This window comes from Nuphar pumila, chromosome 8 (assembly GCF_984573655.1).
Source record: "Nuphar pumila chromosome 8, dmNupPumi1.hap1.1, whole genome shotgun sequence".
NCBI classification, from domain to species: Eukaryota; Viridiplantae; Streptophyta; class Magnoliopsida; order Nymphaeales; family Nymphaeaceae; genus Nuphar; species Nuphar pumila.
In genome coordinates, this window is record NC_143256.1 from 73,925,391 (window position 1) to 73,944,188 (window position 18,798).

Genomic DNA, 18,798 nt, shown 5'->3' on the forward strand with positions numbered 1-18,798 from the left:
CATATATTTAGGAGCTACGTGTTTAGATTTTACTTGCCTGTGAATATTTGATGTACCCACTGTTATGAATTCCCTTTAGTTCATAAGAATCATTTATTATACATCTCTTAGCCAAAGTTTCCAGGTTTCATGCCCAGGTGTTCCCTATTTTAATTTAGTTTTAGTCTCCTGTTTAACTTTTTGTGCCATTTCCAGAAGCATTGCCTTGGGTTAGAAAAAAGGGGGGGATATGCTCCCACAAAAGATTCATTGTTGTATGGGCTTTTAGACTAAAATCGACTTCCTATGCCACCATTACAGTTAGCTCTCCCAAAAAAAAAAGAAAAACTGGTTTTAATCATATTTTCTTCTAAAAACTCAATGTTCAGATGACCTGATCATGGAGTCTAACGGGTCACTTTCCCTAATATTAAATCCATGTTCCTATTAATGGGATTGATGCTAACTGGAGGATACAGTTTCCCCATACTTGGGCTCCTAAAATTATGGTGAAACTGTTCAGAGATGAGGGGTCAAGGGATTTAAATTATTAACCCAGGAGATTTGACAACATTAAAACTCTGATTGAATAACATGCTAGCAAATGTTTGCAGGCAGATTGAGGAGCAGCCAAGACTTGGATTTCCCAAAATATTTTCGCTTCTAAGAGTAGTATGGATATTAGTCTTGATGACTGCAACTTGATTCTTAATTATCCTGTTTCTTTAAATAACTGAATGAGGTTTTAATTAACTAGCTTGTAGAAAATAATTCATTTCCAGCTGCATACTCTGCCACAACATAGTACCCCATTTGAATGTTTATATATAGCCAGCTTAAGCCCAACAGCAAATTGCATTTCCTGCATTACCTTTGCATCACAAAACATTAAGCATATTTGCACAGCACGTCATAATGCCCACCATTTATTAAAGTCATTTTCTGTATATACTTGTGTAAACACCCCAAATTTTCCTCCTCATTCAGTATTCATCGATTTCATGTGTCATTGCTTATCATTGCATGAATTCAGCATATCATTGCATGTCATTGCATCTCATTTTCGAGATCCAGCACTCCTATTTCAAAACATTCAATCCAGATTTGAATTTTAAAGCTTTTATTCCAAAATCAATTTCAAAACCTGGGTTTTTATTCAATACTCTGTCATTTTCCAACCCCAGGACTTTATATTTTGAAATATTTTCTCAAGGAAACAATCTGGATTCATTTCAAATTCAAATTTTAATCGATTTCAATTCACAGATGAGACCCATTGAGGTGGTGTCGCTTCTGAATTCTTCTATTCATCAAATTTCTCAAAATTTTGAAAGTTTCAGTCCGATCAGGACTTTGTCTCAGAGACCTGATCCGGTCAGGAGTCTGTTTTGAAGTCTGTTTTAGTTCCATTTTTAATCTTTTTCGTTTGTTTTCGAAATTTAGGTCATTTTACAGAGTCCAGTTAGTTCAGGATTCTATTTTAGAGTTCGGTTGAGTTGAGAGTCTAACCCTGACTGTGTTTTCTGACTTATTTCATCATTTCTTGATAAAATCTTTTGAAAATTCTTTCATTTGGCTTTTAAAATCTAAAATCTCAGAGTCCTAAGGGTTCAGGACTCTAACCCGGAGTTCCAGTTCGCTTGAGACCCTATTTTCAAAGATCTTGAATTTCAAATGTCAATTTTAACCCTTTTTTAAAGCCATTTTTAGTGTTTATTTCAAAAATGTTCAAAATTCGATGTGGGCCCACTCAGTTGGCACCATATCCAGAGGAATTCTAACTCAGTTAGGACCTTATGCCATTTCAAAAATCCTAATTTTAAGTTTACTTTTGAAAATCTTTTGAAAACTCCTTCAATTTCAAGTTTTAAAATCACTTTTTGAAAAACTCAAGTAGGGCCCACTCGGGGTGGCGCCATATTCGAGTAAGTCAGGGCTAGACTAGGGTTAGTTGATGTCTTGGTTAGTGTTAGAGGTTTAGAAGAGTCAAAACCATTTTGAAAACTCATTTTGAAAATTAGTTTTTAAAACTAGTGTTTTTAAATGTTTTTAAAGGTGTTTTAAAAACCCAAATGTGAAAGATGCCAAGTGGCATCACATTTGGGGGTTTTCTAGGTTTAGTTAGGGGCTAATTAGGGATTAATTAGAGTCCCACCTAGGTTAGAAAACCACAAAAAATCGTTGCCTTTAGTGGATTTATTAGAAAGAGTCCTAAAAAAATAAAAAACCTCTTAATTAACCCTAATTAAGTGACTTTTTGAAAAACTATAAAAAGGGACCTAAGGGAGGCCAATAGGGGGGCTCTTTTCTCTCAAATTTTCGTGTCCTCTCTCTCCTCTCCAGCACCTCCACCTTCCTCCATTGCAGCTGCAAGCACCAAGGTAATATTTTTAATATTTTTTAGTTTTATTTAATACTTTTTCATGTTTTAAATCAATTTTAGCTATTGGTGTCATCCCCTTCATGGATTAAACCATGGATTCAACCTCAAGAACCATCAAGAATCAGCAAGAACGATCCAAGAAGGTGATCTAACCCTGTTTTGGGTGATTTACAGGGATTTTAATCCATTAGAATTGATTTTAATATGGTTCTTTATATTATTAACCAATAAAATATATGATTTACCCTTTTTAATGGGTTAAATCTATGTTTTAAAGGTGATATCAAATTCCAGCCATTGATTCCCTGTTTTTAATTTATTTTCATGGTTTATTCATGTTTGTTTTACGTTCTACAGCATAAAAATAATTTTTATTTACTGTTTTATGGTTTATTTTATTTATTTACATTAGTTAATGCATTGTTTTTCAAGTTTCTTAAATTTCTGTGTGTTCTAGGTTTAGAACAGTAAAGATGATGTTATTTCGGATGAAAGCACTCATTTTTTATTTCTGATTTTTTTTTATATGTGGTGCATGCATGAGTTATTGAGTTAGTGTAGAAAAATCAGAGGTTTTGGATCTCGGGAACCCTGTCAAAAAAATCAGACATCAAATCGGGTTTTTAAAGCTTTAAAATCGTGGTTAAAATCAAGAAGGTAACTTGTTGTTATGATATTTCTCTCATCTTATATTCGATTTTAAATCTGTAAAGTGCTATGGATTCACATTGAGTAGATCTTTCTTCTGTGAAATTTTCGGATTTTTTGATCACTGTTTAGTATTTTTCCCCTTTTAGAGAATCTGTTTTTAAAGTTTAAACTTGTTAGGGTTTACCAAAACCCTAATCAGACTTGTGTTAGTCATAAATCCCAAACCACAGATCCGATTTTAGATCTGTAAAAAGTGAGTATTGTTATTTTTCTGTCTACTGTTTACCATTAAAATTTCAGAGATTTGTGTTTAGGTTTGCTATTTATGTCTGTATTTTCAATCTGAAGTAGCCGTTTTACTCCCTGTTAAAGGTGATATATTTTAGCTTAGATTGCCGGATGGGTTTCTCCATAACCGGAGATGATTTTTCCGATCTGTAAATTGGGAAATCTCTGTTTTTTTTTCTAGTTAGTCTCTGTAAAATTTCATAAATTTCCATGGAGATTTGACCCCTGGTTCAGGTCTTGGAGTGAGACTAGTTGATGAATTTGGTCAAAAATAGCATATTTTTAGGGTTTAATGCAATTTTCGGATTAATTTAATGTCAAAAAATTATTTTTATAATTCCAATTCGACATTAGGGTTATAACAAGTACAGGTACCAATTTTTATGGATTTTAGAATCCATTTGATGGCTGAATTAAGCAAATTGCAAAACCGGGTTCCTGAAAGATCCAAAAACACTGCAAAAATCACAAAATTTGTGATATTATTGGATTTTCGTGCATAAGCATATATTTTTAGGGTTTAATCATGTTCATAATCATGTTAGGATGCTTTAGGTTTAATTTGATGCTCATTTGATTTCATTTAGTGCATAAAACCTAGGTTTTTACCAAAATCTATTTCAGAAAACCCTGATTTCAAGGCCATAGTCTTGCTATCGGGGGCAATTTGGTCATTTGACCTAAATTTCGAAATCCCTAACCCTAATTTCATATTTTTAATCATGTCATAGCATATTTGGTTTAAGTTTATTCCATTCAAATTTCAAAACTTGCATTTTATCAAAATATCTTTCTAAAAACCCTAATTTCAAGGCCATAGTCTTGTTATTAGGGTATTTTGGTCATTTGGACCCCAATTTCGAAATTTCATATCTTATCTTTCATATTTATTCAATTTTATTTCATATTTTATCAATTTTGATTTAAGGGAATCATGGAAAAGGCTTATATCTAGCAAAATCCAACAATTTCCTGATATTGTTGGATAAATCTAAAAAAGCCAACATATTTTCATTAACAAAGTTTTCTAGTTTTGCAGGTACATTGAAGACTTTATTTTTCATGTATTTAAATTTCAATAGTGATGTAATTTGTAATTAAACTTTGGAATAAGAATTTACATTTCCTGCTTAGCTTAGGTTGCATTGCATATAGTTTATAATTTTAATGTGTGATGGATGATGATTCATGCATATTTTTACAAATTCACCATGGTCTACACGAATGGCACATGCACTAGCTTCTATGAAGTTTATAAACTTGGTGGAATTTGTATTTATGGCCATAGTCAGAATACGAATGATACTCAGATTTATAATCTTCACATTAGCCACATTCAGCCTACACTCCTAGGCTAATTTCAAAATGCACTGCATTTCTCAAAAATACAAAGAGTTTTTCCCAATTCCTCAAAATCATATTCATTCATTTCATGAATTTTCCAATTCAAATTCCAATTCAAATTCCAAGTCAAAGGAATCAAATTCTTCAAAATTTCCCAAGTCTTATAGCAAAATCGATTTTCCCAAAGACATTGAATTTCAAAGGATATTTCAAGTATTTCCCAAGTTCTAAATTCAAATTTTCTAAGTTAGAATTTCAATTTCCAAGTTTGAATTAAGAGAAACCAAGTCTCTCAGAATCGATTTTCACCAAATGTCAAGGATTCCTCAAAATCGATTTTTATTTCTCTCAGAAGTATATTTCAAATCCCATTTCACGATTTCTCATGTGATATCATTTCCAAGATTTACATTTTCTAAATATTTCAATCATTCAAAGCAAACATCATGTTTTCAAATGTGCATTTTCTGAAAATTCATAACACATGCCTGATTCTTTGTGCATTTAGAAATTAGAATATGATTTAGACAAGCTGAATAGAGTAGAGCATAAGATTGATCCTTGGTTCAATTACCCCTGTTAAAGGTGGCAGGAACGGTTGAACCTCGTACCGATAGGCGAGTCCCATTCTACGGAATTTTCCCGCATTTTAAAAACGGAGGCAAGTTATTTTCAAAAACTTTTTCAAAGGTCAGTTTGATTTGCAAAAGTTAAAAATTTTGCGATGATAACAGGTTTGGCGACCGAGATGGGACCTGTCTTTGCCTGATCAATCTAATGCTCTACTTAGTTCAAATTGTCAAAATCGATTTCCATGGAATGTCAGCTTTGCTTTATGATATCATGTGAACCTAGGAGCCTAGACTTAAACCCAGCTGACATGGAATGCATATAGACTAGGTATGGTTTGGTAAGACCATATTGAGGAGAATTATTCATGCTCATATAGACTTAGGTCTAATACAACACTCCTCAATTTAGGAATTGTATGAAAACAATGTTTGCTTCTTCAAATATTTCAAAAATCTATCTCTTTAGGACTTAGAGCCTTCTGTTTGATTGCATGTGCTCATGTTTTTCAAAAATCACCCCACCTATATTGTCCCGGTCTTCACGTTGCTGGGATCTCTTTCAGAACCATAGTTCGGGACAAAGCCTCACAACTGGGCCACTTATTTGGGTGAAAACCCCCCTGCCACGTACCAAGGGCCATAGTCCAACGTATATCGGCAGGTGCTCAAGGATGTTGGAAAACTTGAACCTAGAACCGGAGAAATTGATTTTATGCCACGTACATCGAGCCTTGGCTTGAGTATATAGGCATAACTGGATTGGATACAGATGATCTGAACCTTAGAGTTTGGATTAAGGTCCCACAGCCATTTCAAAATTTGTGCATCTAAAGTCAGCTTTTAGAGAATGTTGTTTGTGCATACTTGTTTGTGCAGAATGTGATTGAATATGTTATAGTCATCTTCTTTTATTTTCCATATTTTCCCCAATTTTCTAAAATACTGGACGATTTTCTCAAAATTCCCCAATCTATGTCCATGTACTGTCCATGTTTTAAAACCTTGGACGATTTTTCAAATACTTCATTTTCCATTTTTCATCAAACCCTGGATGATTCTCCAAATTTCCCTTAATTTCCTTCAAAACTCCAGGTGATTTCCCATCTTTCCTGTCTTCTGGATCTCGAATTTCTTGCTTTATTTTTATCCTGCCTGCATTTTTCTCAAATTTCCTGTATTTTCCCAAGTCTTATTCCAATTTCCATGTCTTCCAGTCCGATGGCATCCAGTCAGCTTGATTCAGTCTTCCCTGAGGGTCACATCTCCTACGAGGTGCGACAAAGTCTTCCCGAACATCGAGTCCTCAGCACCGGATCCTTCTTTCCCCGGTGGTACTATTCATGGTTCAAGAACTTCTCTCGTATGTTTCTGGACCATCTGGACGAGTGTGGATTGGAACTGGCGTCCGCAGTGGGAAAGCAGACAGTCAACGGCAACTTGATTCATGCACTAGCAGAACGGTGGAATCCGAGCACTTCTACCTTCTGGTTCCCGTGGGGCGAGATGACAGTACTGATGGATGAATTTTCAGAGATTATGGGATTGCCCGAGCCAGCCGGTCAGCCTGGAGATCCATTGGAGAAACAATTTCTGATTAATGTTAAGGGTCTGGACCCTAAGGATGCTTTAGCTCGCATGACAGGACGCAAGTCTTGGCCATTGATAGAGGAGGATGGAAACGAATATGTGGACCTGCTCAAAATCTACAGACAGCATGGGACATTTGTGGAAGTCAGCTCGTTGTCCAGGACAGCTCGAGAGAGAATTCAGCACGCGATGGTTCTGTGCACGGTGGGATTAGCTTTCTTTCCCGACGGACGGAATTACATGGATATCAGAATAGTTCAGCTTATGAGGAGATGGGGAAGTCGACAGACCAGCCGCCTCTCGATAGTCATGGCCGCACTCGCTTTTCTATACCGAGGGTTGACTCGTTTCGCACTCGGAGAATCGATTCTAGTCGAAGGGTGCACCTATGCCTTGCAATCTTGGTTCCTCCGGCATGTGCCAGTCCAAGCCAGTTCATTCAGATACAATGGAGAGAAGCTTCTTCCAGTTGCGCGATACCGGTTCTTGATCGACAACCTTCAGGAGGAAGAAGTCGTATGGGACTACTTTGATCGTCAGGAATCACCTCCCAGATACACTTATACTTACGGCAAGCGATTCAGACTACTTGGCCCATTTTTCTGCGCATACTATCATCCCGAGCGGTGTGTCAAGCAGTTCTCTCAGAGGCAGAAGCGCGTAGAGATTCGTCCACTAGCGGGGGTTCTGCCAGAATTCGATCTCACATCAGATCAGTGGTCCGGAGCATACCATTCTGCCAGACATGGCTGGGATTCCTTTGTCAGTCTTACTATTTTTCCTGGTCCTCGTGTGTCTTCTGATTTTGTAGAGTGGTGGAAAATTGTTCGTCCCCCTCCCCTCTGTCAAGTGTATTATTGATAAAATCATGTTTTTTTCCTCTCTATAAAAATTCCTTTATTGGTTTGACGACCTCGCCTAGGTAACAAGGCATATTTTCAGTTGTTTATCTTGCAAAGAATAGCAACGCAATTGTCGTAATCCCAGCGACGACTCAATCCCTATTAATGGGATATTATTTCAATTGTCTACCAAAATTCTCAACAAATATTTTCCTCCAAACCAAATTTCCTTCAGAAGCCTAACCATCAGTTCTGCCCTGCAGAGAGCATCAACAACATTCAAGAGAACATTTTCAATACTCGATGGTCAATACAAGATCCAGAAAGAAAACCACATCAGTTGAAGGTGTCGCATATTCAGTAGCTTCAGAAGAAGAGATGGACTCACCTCGATCAATCCAGAGTCAGGGTCAGCAGGCGGATGATGGCATCGATCCCCAAATGTATATCATGTTCAAAAAGATGATGACCAAGATGCTGGCAGAGCAAGCTGAGGCCAGTACTGAGCAAATTCAAACTAAACAGAAAGATAAGGGTCAGGCCATCAAGAATGTGAAGATCAGCAAAAAGCAGAGTCGTCACGAGGAAATATCTGATGAGTCAGAATCAGCTGACGATGCTGACAAGGAATGTGAAAATAAATATGAATTTAGAAGGTCGACTCAGGGTCAGGGGTCAGCTTACAAATCCAAGAATCAGTCTGTTGACGACCCTACGCAGTCACAACTGAAAGATGTGATGAAAATGGTTAAGGATCTGCAGGCCCGCGACAAGGGCAAGAAAATCTTCACCAGCGAAGACTTCTATGATGGATTGGATGGGGATGATGATCTCGATAACCTCCCCAAGAAATTCATTAAGTTTGATGGTTTGGGTGACCCAAAGGCGCACCTCGCCCTTTTCTTTGCAGAGTGTTCCAAGTTCAGGAGGAATAACAGGGCCTTATTTCTTTGTTTCCCTCGCAGTTTGGAGGGTATTGCGGCAAAGTGGTATTCAGAGCATATCAACCCGATAGAGCTGAAAGAGTTCGATAAAGTGGTCAATTTGTTTATTGAGCGCTTTTTATTCAATGCTGAGGCGCTCCCGACCCTCAGCCACCTCTGTGGCCTGAAACAGAGAGAAAATGAAAAAGCTAGAGACTTCATCCACCGCTGGAGGTCAGCTTGCAACAAGATGAGAGACCCGATATCAGAAGGGCATGCATTGTCACTAATCTTGAATAATTTTTCACAACCCTTGAAAGGTCTCATTTCCACGGCACCGTCAAAAACCTTCATCGAACTGACAGAACGAGCCGAGTGGCTCGAGCTAAGCATGGAAAATGGAGTTTATGAAGGCTTCATCTTTATACAAGGTAACAATCAGAGTGAGCAGAAGAAGAAGGCTCACTTCACTCTTTCTGCCAATGATAGCAAAAGCAACAAGAAAAATCATGATCACTATTCAGAGGGATCCAAGGGCCAAAAAGGAAAGTTCTCCAACAATGATAGGCCTCTTCAATCTAGTCCTCAGCATAAAGAGAAAGATCAAGAAAAGCCAAAGCGCAAGGATTGGAGTACGGATCGAAAGTTCACCCCTCTGGACCAAACACTAGAGAGTGTTCTGGAATACATGCTTGCAAAAGATATGATCCGTTTACCTAAAGCAGCTGATCCCGCAACAATCATGGGTAGATTCAAAGAAAGATTTTGCAAATTTCATCAGGCAGTAGGGCATGACACTGAGAATTGTTTCGTCCTGAAAAATATCATTCAAGATTGCATCGACAAGAATATCCTTATTGAAGATGAGGAAAATACCAGTCGACCATCCTGAGCAAGTTTTCTAAAAATTGACAATGTCGAGACTATTTCACTTTCATCATTTTGTCATTTTGAAGCAACAATGTAGTCTCAGTTCTTCTATCAATTTGTTATTTCCTTCTTCAATGCATTAATAAATTTGTCAATCTTCCTTATGGCCTGGCGTCATCTTTTATATTCTTCATTTGCAAATGTTTAAATGTCTTCTTATAAGGGGTAACCTTTTTCAAAGTGCCTCTCTGATCAACCAAGAAGCTCATTGTCAGTTTTACCTCGTTATCCTCAGAGAATTCTCATCAAATATCAATTACTTATCCTTTCTTATGCCCCCATTACACTGAGGCATTACTTTGGAAATTGTCTTCAAAACATCCTGTATGCAGGCAGGATCAAACAAATCTCTCATTTTGCACGCATGTGCACCCATTTATATCATTTTACATACATTTGCATTCATTTGCATTTGCAGGCATTCATTCGCATTCATCTGCATTTGCATCAAGCTTCCTCGCTCAGGAGAAGGGGTTAATCCTGAAAACAGGCTTTGAAAAGCTAACTATGATGGTCCATTCAAATCATGAACCAAGAATTTTTATTTTCCAAATTCAAAACCCATAAGTTGAACCCTTCCTTCTTAAATTGTGATCCTTAGGTTAAATCCCTATGGAATTGATAGTTCGTAGGTCGAACCCCTGCAGAGTCAATGTGATTTGTAGGTTGAACGTCTGTCAAACCAATACGGCTCATAGGTTGAACCCCTTTCGAACCAATCTCGTTCTCAAAAATTTCGATCTGTAGGTTGAAGTCCTCCTGATCCAATATTCTTTACAGTCCTTAGGTCGAACTCCTTTTGGATTGGTATTTTTTAGATATATGATTTGTAGGTTGAAGTCCTCCTTATCCACGTTCTTAGGCTGAATCCCTATTGAACCCATGTCGTTCCCAGTGAACCAATGTCGTTCTTAATTGAACCAATGTCGTTCTTAGGCTGAATCCCTATTGAACCCATGTTGTTCCCAGTGAACCAATGTCGTTCTCAATTGAACCAATGTCGTTCTTAGGTTGAATCCCTATTGAACCCATGTCGTTCCCAGTGAACCAATGTCGTTCTTAATTGAACCAATGTCGTTCTTAGGCTGAATCCCTATTGAACCCATGTCGTTCCCAGTGAACCAATGCCGTTCTCAATTGAACCAATGTCGTTCTTAGGCTGAATCCCTATTGAACCCATATTGTTCCCAGAGAACCAATGCCGTTCTCAATTGAACCAATGTCGTTCTTAGGCTGAATTCCTACAGAACCCATGTCGTTCCCAGTGAACCAATGTCGTTCTAAATTGAACCAATGTCTTTCGTAGGGTGAATACCTACAGAACCCATGTCGTTCCCAGTGAACCAATGTCGTTCCCAGTGAACCAATGTCATTCTCAATTGAACCAATGTCATTCTCAATTGAACCAATGTCATTCTTAGGATGAATCCCTACAGAACCCATATTGTTCCCAGTGAACCAATGTCGTTCTCAATTGAACCAATGTCGTTCTTAGGCTGAATACCTATCGAACTCATGTTGTTCCCAGTGAACCAATGTCATTCTCAATTGAACCAATGTCATTCTTAGGATGAATCCCTACAGAACCCATGTCGCTTCCAGTAGACCAAATCACAATTTTGATCTCCAGGTCATCCAATATCCTATTTCCAATTTCTGAGTCTCTCCTTTGGGGAAAAGAGAGAAGAATCTAGCCACGGATGTGTCATTTAGATCTCAAGTGATTTCTTTCACCAAGGATTTCAGGAATATTTTGCCAATTTGTCATGAAAAATAGTTGTTGATCTCAAAATCTTTACTGCATAAAATTGTACCTCAGAATACCTTTAGTATTACTTACGAAAGGACAAAGCTTTTGTGAAAAAGGATTCAAAATTCAAAATCTTTCTATTGGCCAACCAAAAGGATGAAGAATAAATCCGCGATATGGCCAACAAAGAAAATTCAATGTTATTGCAAATCCAGAAGTGATTGATATTGATCGCAGTCAATGGCATATTTTTAAAGACCATTCTTGGAAAATAAGCAGTCAAAATATCCTGGGTGATACAGAAAAATCCACTTAATCTCCATATCTCCTCAATCACCTAAGCTGCAATTAAATATCTGCAAAAGGGATCTCTCAACTGTCGTCAAGATGAAGGCGAATTAGACGAGTCGACCCCCGGGGCTAAAGAAGATTTGGATCATCTCCAAGATGACGGAGTTTGTGACGGATCCTTCCAGAGAAAGTTCAGATCACCGTCGAGATGAAGGCGAGTGTGATGAGCCTACCGACAAACCCTAAAAGATATTTAATTTCTGCTATCATCAAGAGATTCCCAACCAATGAGCTAATAACCGTCAATATAATCCCTGAGAGAGAAGAAGGATCGGAACATCTCTGAGATGAAGGAGTTTGTGACGTACCCTTCCAAAAAAAATAAAGAGAGAAAAGCCAAGACATCTCCAAAATGAAGGATGATGTAATTCCCAAAAAATCCAAGAGAGCTCCAATTCTGTCAAAAAAGAGTGCAGAAAGATCATCATGAGAAAAGAATCCCAGGATATCAGACTGCCGAATCTATCAAGAATCTTCTTTAATTTTGTGAAATTCTTTTATCAATATCCTTTCGCTAATAGCTCTCGCAATATCAAGAATACATTCTTTTCCGTCCATATCAATGAAATTGATAGCCTCCTTGAAGGAAAGTCAATTGCAAGTAATTTGAATTCGAATCTTGATTCTACGGAGTTAAGCCCAGTCGGAGGTAATACTTCAGGTAGAAAAGAGGGAATATTTTTCATATATATATGTGCTTATCATTCTTGAATTAACTACAATTTTTTTTATCTTATTGGCAATCTTTTTAAATTATCCTGACATGAAGTGAGAACTTGATGTTTATTTTGATGTATCCAGGCGTTGTTGTTATCCCTTTTAGGATCAGATGATGGGAGTTGTCCAAGATCCTTCCCCTCTTGTTTTGATCTGAGTGCCTGGGCTCTCAGATTCGCACACTTCCCTGTGCTCCCCACTGTCCCACCATAGACAGTTCCCGTTCAGGTTAAGGGTTAAACCTGAATTTTCCGCAAAAGGTCATCTGTCTTAAAAGCCATTCAGTCTTAGCAATGAGACGTCCAAGATCAATCCCTTTTCAAGCTTTAGGGAACCAAATTTCCTTCCTTTTGCAAAACCCCTATCGGATTCATTGTGCGGAAATCCGAAGGTTCCATCACGGTCTCTTCTTTCGAGGATTCCGTCCATTTTCTGCCCAATCAGGTTAAGGGTACAAACCTAAGCCTCCTTTGATGAGGTATTCCATTTTCTGCCCAATCAGGATAAGGGTACAAACCTGAGCCTCCTTTGATGAGGTATTCCATTTTCTGCCCTATCAGGATAAGGGTACAAACCTGAGCCTCCTTTGATGAGGTATTCCATTTTTTAACCCGATCAGGTTAAGGGTACAAACCTGAGCCTCCTTTGAAGAGGTATTTCATTTTCAACCTAATCAGGATAAGGGTACAAACCTGAGCCTCCTTCGATGAGGTATTCCATTTTCATTTCCCGGTCAGGTTAAGGGTCAAACCTGAGCTTCGTTTCTACACGAGGTATTTTCTGTCCCATACAGGTTAAGGGCAAAACCTGAATCTCACTTCTTTTCGAAGCAAAATTTTCTCCTTATTCTTCACTTCATATCTATCATCATCACTTGAACTAATTCTTTCATACCCAGTCAGATTCATCTAACTGGGGCATTTTTATGATCCAAATTTGGTGTGTTTTCTTTGCCACTAAGCTCGGCTTTCAACCGGCTTAGCAGCAAAGAGGGGCATCTGTAAACACCCCAAATTTTCCTCCTCATTCAGTATTCATCGATTTCATGTGTCATTGCTTATCATTGCATGAATTCAGCATATCATTGCATGACATTGCATCTCATTTTTGAGATCCAGCACTCCTATTTCAAAACATTCAATCCAGATTTGAATTTTAAAGCTTTTATTCCAAAATCAATTTCAAAACCTGGGTTTTTATTCAATACTCTGTCATTTTCCAACCCCAGGACTTTATATTTTGAAATATTTTCTCAAGGAAACAATCTGGATTCATTTCAAATTCAAATTTTAATCGATTTCAATTCACAGATGAGACCCATTGAGGTGGTGTCGCTTCTGAATTCTTCTATTCATCAAATTTCTCAAAATTTTGAAAGTTTCAGTCCGATCAGGACTCTGTCTCAGAGACCTGATCCGGTCAGGAGTCTGTTTTGAAGTCTGTTTTAGTTCCATTTTTAATCTTTTTCGTTTGTTTTAAAAATTTAGGTCATTTTACAGAGTTCAGTTAGTTCAGGATTCTATTTTAGAGTTCGATCGAGTTGAGAGTCTAACCCTGACTGTGTTTTCTGACTTATTTCATCATTTCTTGATAAAATCTTTTGAAAATTCTTTCATTTGGCTTTTAAAATCTAAAATCTCAGAGTCCTAAGGGTTCAGGACTCTAACCCGGAGTTCCAGTTCGCTTGAGACCCTATTTTCAAAGATCTTGAATTTCAAATGTCAATTTTAACCCTTTTTTAAAGCCATTTTCAGTGTTTATTTCAAAAATGTTCAAAATTCGATGTGGGCCCACTTAGTTGGCACCATATCCAGAGGAATTCTAACTCAGTTAGGACCTTATGCCATTTCAAAAATCCTAATTTTAAGTTTACTTTTGAAAATCTTTTGAAAACTCCTTCAATTTCAAGTTTTAAAATCACTTTTTGAAAAACTCAAGTAGGGCCCACTCGGGGTGGCGCCATATTCGAGTAAGTCAGGGCTAGACTAGGGTTAGTTGATGTCTTGGTTAGTGTTAGAGGTTTAGAAGAGTCAAAACCATTTTGAAAACTCATTTTGAAAATTAGTTTTTAAAACTAGTGTTTTTAAATGTTTTTAAAGGTGTTTTAAAAACCCAAATGTGAAAGATGCCAAGTGGCATCACATTTGGGGGTTTTCTAGGTTTAGTTAGGGGATAATTAGGGATTAATTAGAGTCCCACCTAGGTTAGAAAACCACAAAAAATCGTTGCCTTTAGTGGATTTATTAGAAAGAGTCCTAAAAAAATAAAAAACCTCTTAATTAACCCTAATTAAGTGACTTTTTGAAAAACTATAAAAAGGGACCTAAGGGGGGCCAAAAGGGGGGCTCTTTTCTCTCAAATTTTCATGGCCTCTCTCTCCTCTCCAGCACCTCCACCTTCCTCCATTGCAGCTGCAAGCACCAAGGTAATATTTTTAATATTTTTTAGTTTTATTTAATACTTTTTCATGTTTTAAATCAATTTTAGCTATTGGTGTCATCACCTTCATGGATTAAACCATGGATTCAACCTCAAGAACCATCAAGAATCAGCAAGAACGATCCAAGAAGGTTATCTAACCCTGTTTTGGGTGATTTACAGGGATTTTAATCCATTAGAATTGATTTTAATATGGTTCTTTATATTATTAACCAATAAAATATATGATTTACCCTTTTTAATGGGTTAAATCTATGTTTTAAAGGTGATATCAAATTCCAGCCATTGATTCCCTGTTTTTAATTTATTTTCATGGTTTATTCATGTTTGTTTTACGTTCTACAGCATAAAAATAATTTTTATTTACTGTTTTATGGTTTATTTTATTTATTTACATTAGTTAATGCATGGTTTTTCAAGTTTCTTAAATTTCTGTGTGTTCTAGGTTTAGAACAGTAAAGATGATGTTATTTCGGATGAAAGCACTCATTGTTTATTTTTGATTTTTTTTTATATGTGGTGCATGCATGAGTTATTGAGTTACTGTAGAAAAATCAGAGGTTTTGGATCTCGGGAACCCTGTCAAAAAAATCAGACATCAAATCGGGTTTTTAAAGCTTTAAAATCGTGGTTAAAATCAAGAAGGTAACTTGTTGTTATGATATTTCTCTCATCTTATATCCGATTTTAGATCTGTAAAGTGCTATGGATTCACATTGAGTAGATCTTTCGTCTGTGAAATTTTCGGATTTTTTGATCACTGTTTAGTATTTTTCCCCTTTTAGAGAATCTGTTTTTAAAGTTTAAACTTGTTAGGGTTTACCAAAACCCTAATCAGACTTGTGTTAGTCATAAATCCCAAACCACAGATCCGATTTTAGATCTGTAAAAAGTGAGTATTGTTATTTTTCTGTCTACTGTTTACCATTAAAATTTCAGAGATTTGTGTTTAGATTTGCTATTTATGTCTGTATTTTCAATCTGAAGTAGCCGTTTTACTCCCTGTTAAAAGTGATATATTTTAGCTTAGATTGCCGGATGGGTTTCTCCATAACCGGAGATGATTTTTCCGATCTGTAAATTGGGAAATCTCTGTTTTTCTTTCTAGTTAGTCTCTGTAAAAGTTCATAAATTTCCATGGATATTTGACCCCTGGTTCAGGTCTTGGAGTGAGACTGGTTGATGAATTTTGTCAAAAATAGCATATTTTTAGGGTTTAATGCAATTTTCGGATTAATTTAATGTCAAAAAATTATTTTTATAATTCCAATTCGACATTAGGGTTATAACAAGTACAGGTACCAATTTTTATGGATTTTAGAATCCATTTGATGGCTGAATTAAGCAAATTGCAAAACCGGGTTCCTGAAAGATCCAAAAACACTGCAAAAATCACAAAATTTGTGATATTATTGGATTTTCGTGCATAAGCATATATTTTTAGGGTTTAATCATGTTCATAATCATGTTAGGATGCTTTAGGTTTAATTTGATGCTCATTTGATTTCATTTAGTGCATAAAACCTAGGTTTTTACCAAAATCTATTTCAGAAAACCCTGATTTCAAGGCCATAGTCTTGCTATCGGGGGCAATTTGGTCATTTGACCTAAATTTCGAAATCCCTAACCCTAATTTCATATTTTTAATCATGTCATAGCATATTTGGTTTAAGTTTATTCCATTCAAATTTCAAAACTTGCATTTTATCAAAATATCTTTCTAAAAACCCTAATTTCAAGGCCATAGTCTTGTTATTAGGGTATTTTGGTCATTTGGACCCCAATTTCGAAATTTCATATCTTATCTTTCATATTTATTCAATTTTATTTCATATTTTATCAATTTTGATTTAAGGGAATCATGGAAAAGGCTTATATCTAGCAAAATCCAACAATTTCCTGATATTGTTGGATAAATCTAAAAAAGCCAACATATTTTCATTAACAAAGTTTTCTAGTTTTGCAGGTACATTGAAGACTTTATTTTTCATGTATTTAAATTTCAATAGTGATGTAATTTGTAATTAAACTTTGGAATAAGAATTTACATTTCCTGCTTAGCTTAGGTTGCATTGCATATAGTTTATAATTTTAATGTGTGATGGATGATGATTCATGCATATTTTTACAAATTCACCATGGTCTACACGAATGGCACATGCACTAGCTTCTATGAAGTTTATAAACTTGGTGGAATTTGTATTTATGGCCATAGTCAGAATACGAATGATACTCAGATTTATAATCTTCACATTAGCCACATTCAGCCTACACTCCTAGGCTAATTTCAAAATGCACTGCATTTCTCAAAAATACAAAGAGTTTTTCCCAATTCCTCAAAATCATATTCATTCATTTCATGAATTTTCCAATTCAAATTCCAATTCAAATTCCAAGTCAAAGGAATCAAATTCTTCAAAATTTCCCAAGTCTTATAGCAAAATCGATTTTCCCAAAGACATTGAATTTCAAAGGATATTTCAAGTATTTCCCAAGTTCTAAATTCAAATTTTCTAAGTTAGAATTTCAATTTCCAAGTTTGAATTAAGAGAAACCAAGTCTCTCAGAATCGATTTTCACCAAATGTCAAGGATTCCTCAAAATCGATTTTTATTTCTCTCAGAAGTATATTTCAAATCCCATTTCACGATTTCTCATGTGATATCATTTCCAAGATTTACATTTTCTAAATATTTCAATCATTCAAAGCAAACATCATGTTTTCAAATATGCATTTTCTGAAAATTCATAACACATGCCTGATTCTTTGTGCATTTAGAAATTAGAATATGATTTAGACAAGCTGAATAGAGTAGAGCATAAGATTGATCCTTGGTTCAATTACCCCTGTTAAAGGTGGCAGAAACGGTTGAACCTCGTACCGACAGGCGAGTCCCATTCTACGGAATTTTCCCGCATTTTAAAAACGGAGGCGAGTTATTTTCAAAAACTTTTTCAAAGGTCAGTTTGACTCGCAAAAAGTTAAAAATTTTGCGATGATAACAACTTGCTATGTGTCTTGTTCGTTGTTGCACACTAATCTCCCACCCATATGTCCACCTTCTTCAACACAATTTATATCCATCTATTGCGCATCCCTGCATTTGTATTTCTATATCTTTCCGCACTTTCCCACAACATTTGGGACTTGGTATTCCCTTCAAAACATCCTCTTTAGCATGGCATTTATCTAGTGCAGAAATATATCCCATATCATAACATAAGCCCTCCACCTCATTTATGTTATACCTTCCAGCATCACCCTATGTACAGCTCATGCATATCATCCACTATATGCCCTGCATTCCATCTATCCTACTGTTGCTATCTCCACAGCTGCATGCTCACCATTCCATTGCATTGTCCAGCGCTTCCTACACCCCCCTGCTGCACTATTATGACAACATCTTAGGAACTCCCTGCATCATTTCCCTGTTATTTCCAGTCATTTAGTTGTACCATGTGCGTGATCAACACACCTCACCTATAGTTAGCCTATTAACAACAACTTTCAGGGTTGGTATGATTCGTGTAACTTGCAAAGTTAGTGTAGCTCCTTGAGCATGTGTAAAGCATCTCCTATTAAGCATGTATGATCATTTTTTTAGGCAATGAGGCTTAAGCAATTTTTGTAAACTTTTCATATTTAATACAAGCATCATAAATAGATGTGTGCATCATAACATTCGTTGTCACATTAGCTCAGGATGTATCTTGCTTCTCATTAGCTAGTAGACCGAATAGGCATTTTAATATACATTTTCTTGTTAACATAATGCATAGTATTTTCATCAGTATAAAACATGTGCATGAACATCTCGTCAGTTGCACCTCAGATTCAATATGACATTTCCCTCTCTATTTGCCAAGTTGTCTTGCGTAGAGAATGCAAATTTTTTTTCTTTTAGCCTAGAGATTGTAATTTCAATTTCAAATTCTAAATTATAATAGCTAGATATAATGAGATTTCCTCATATTTTAGTATTAGATCAGAATGTATGAGCATGCATATATCTTGGAAATTGCTTGTTTCCATATCATT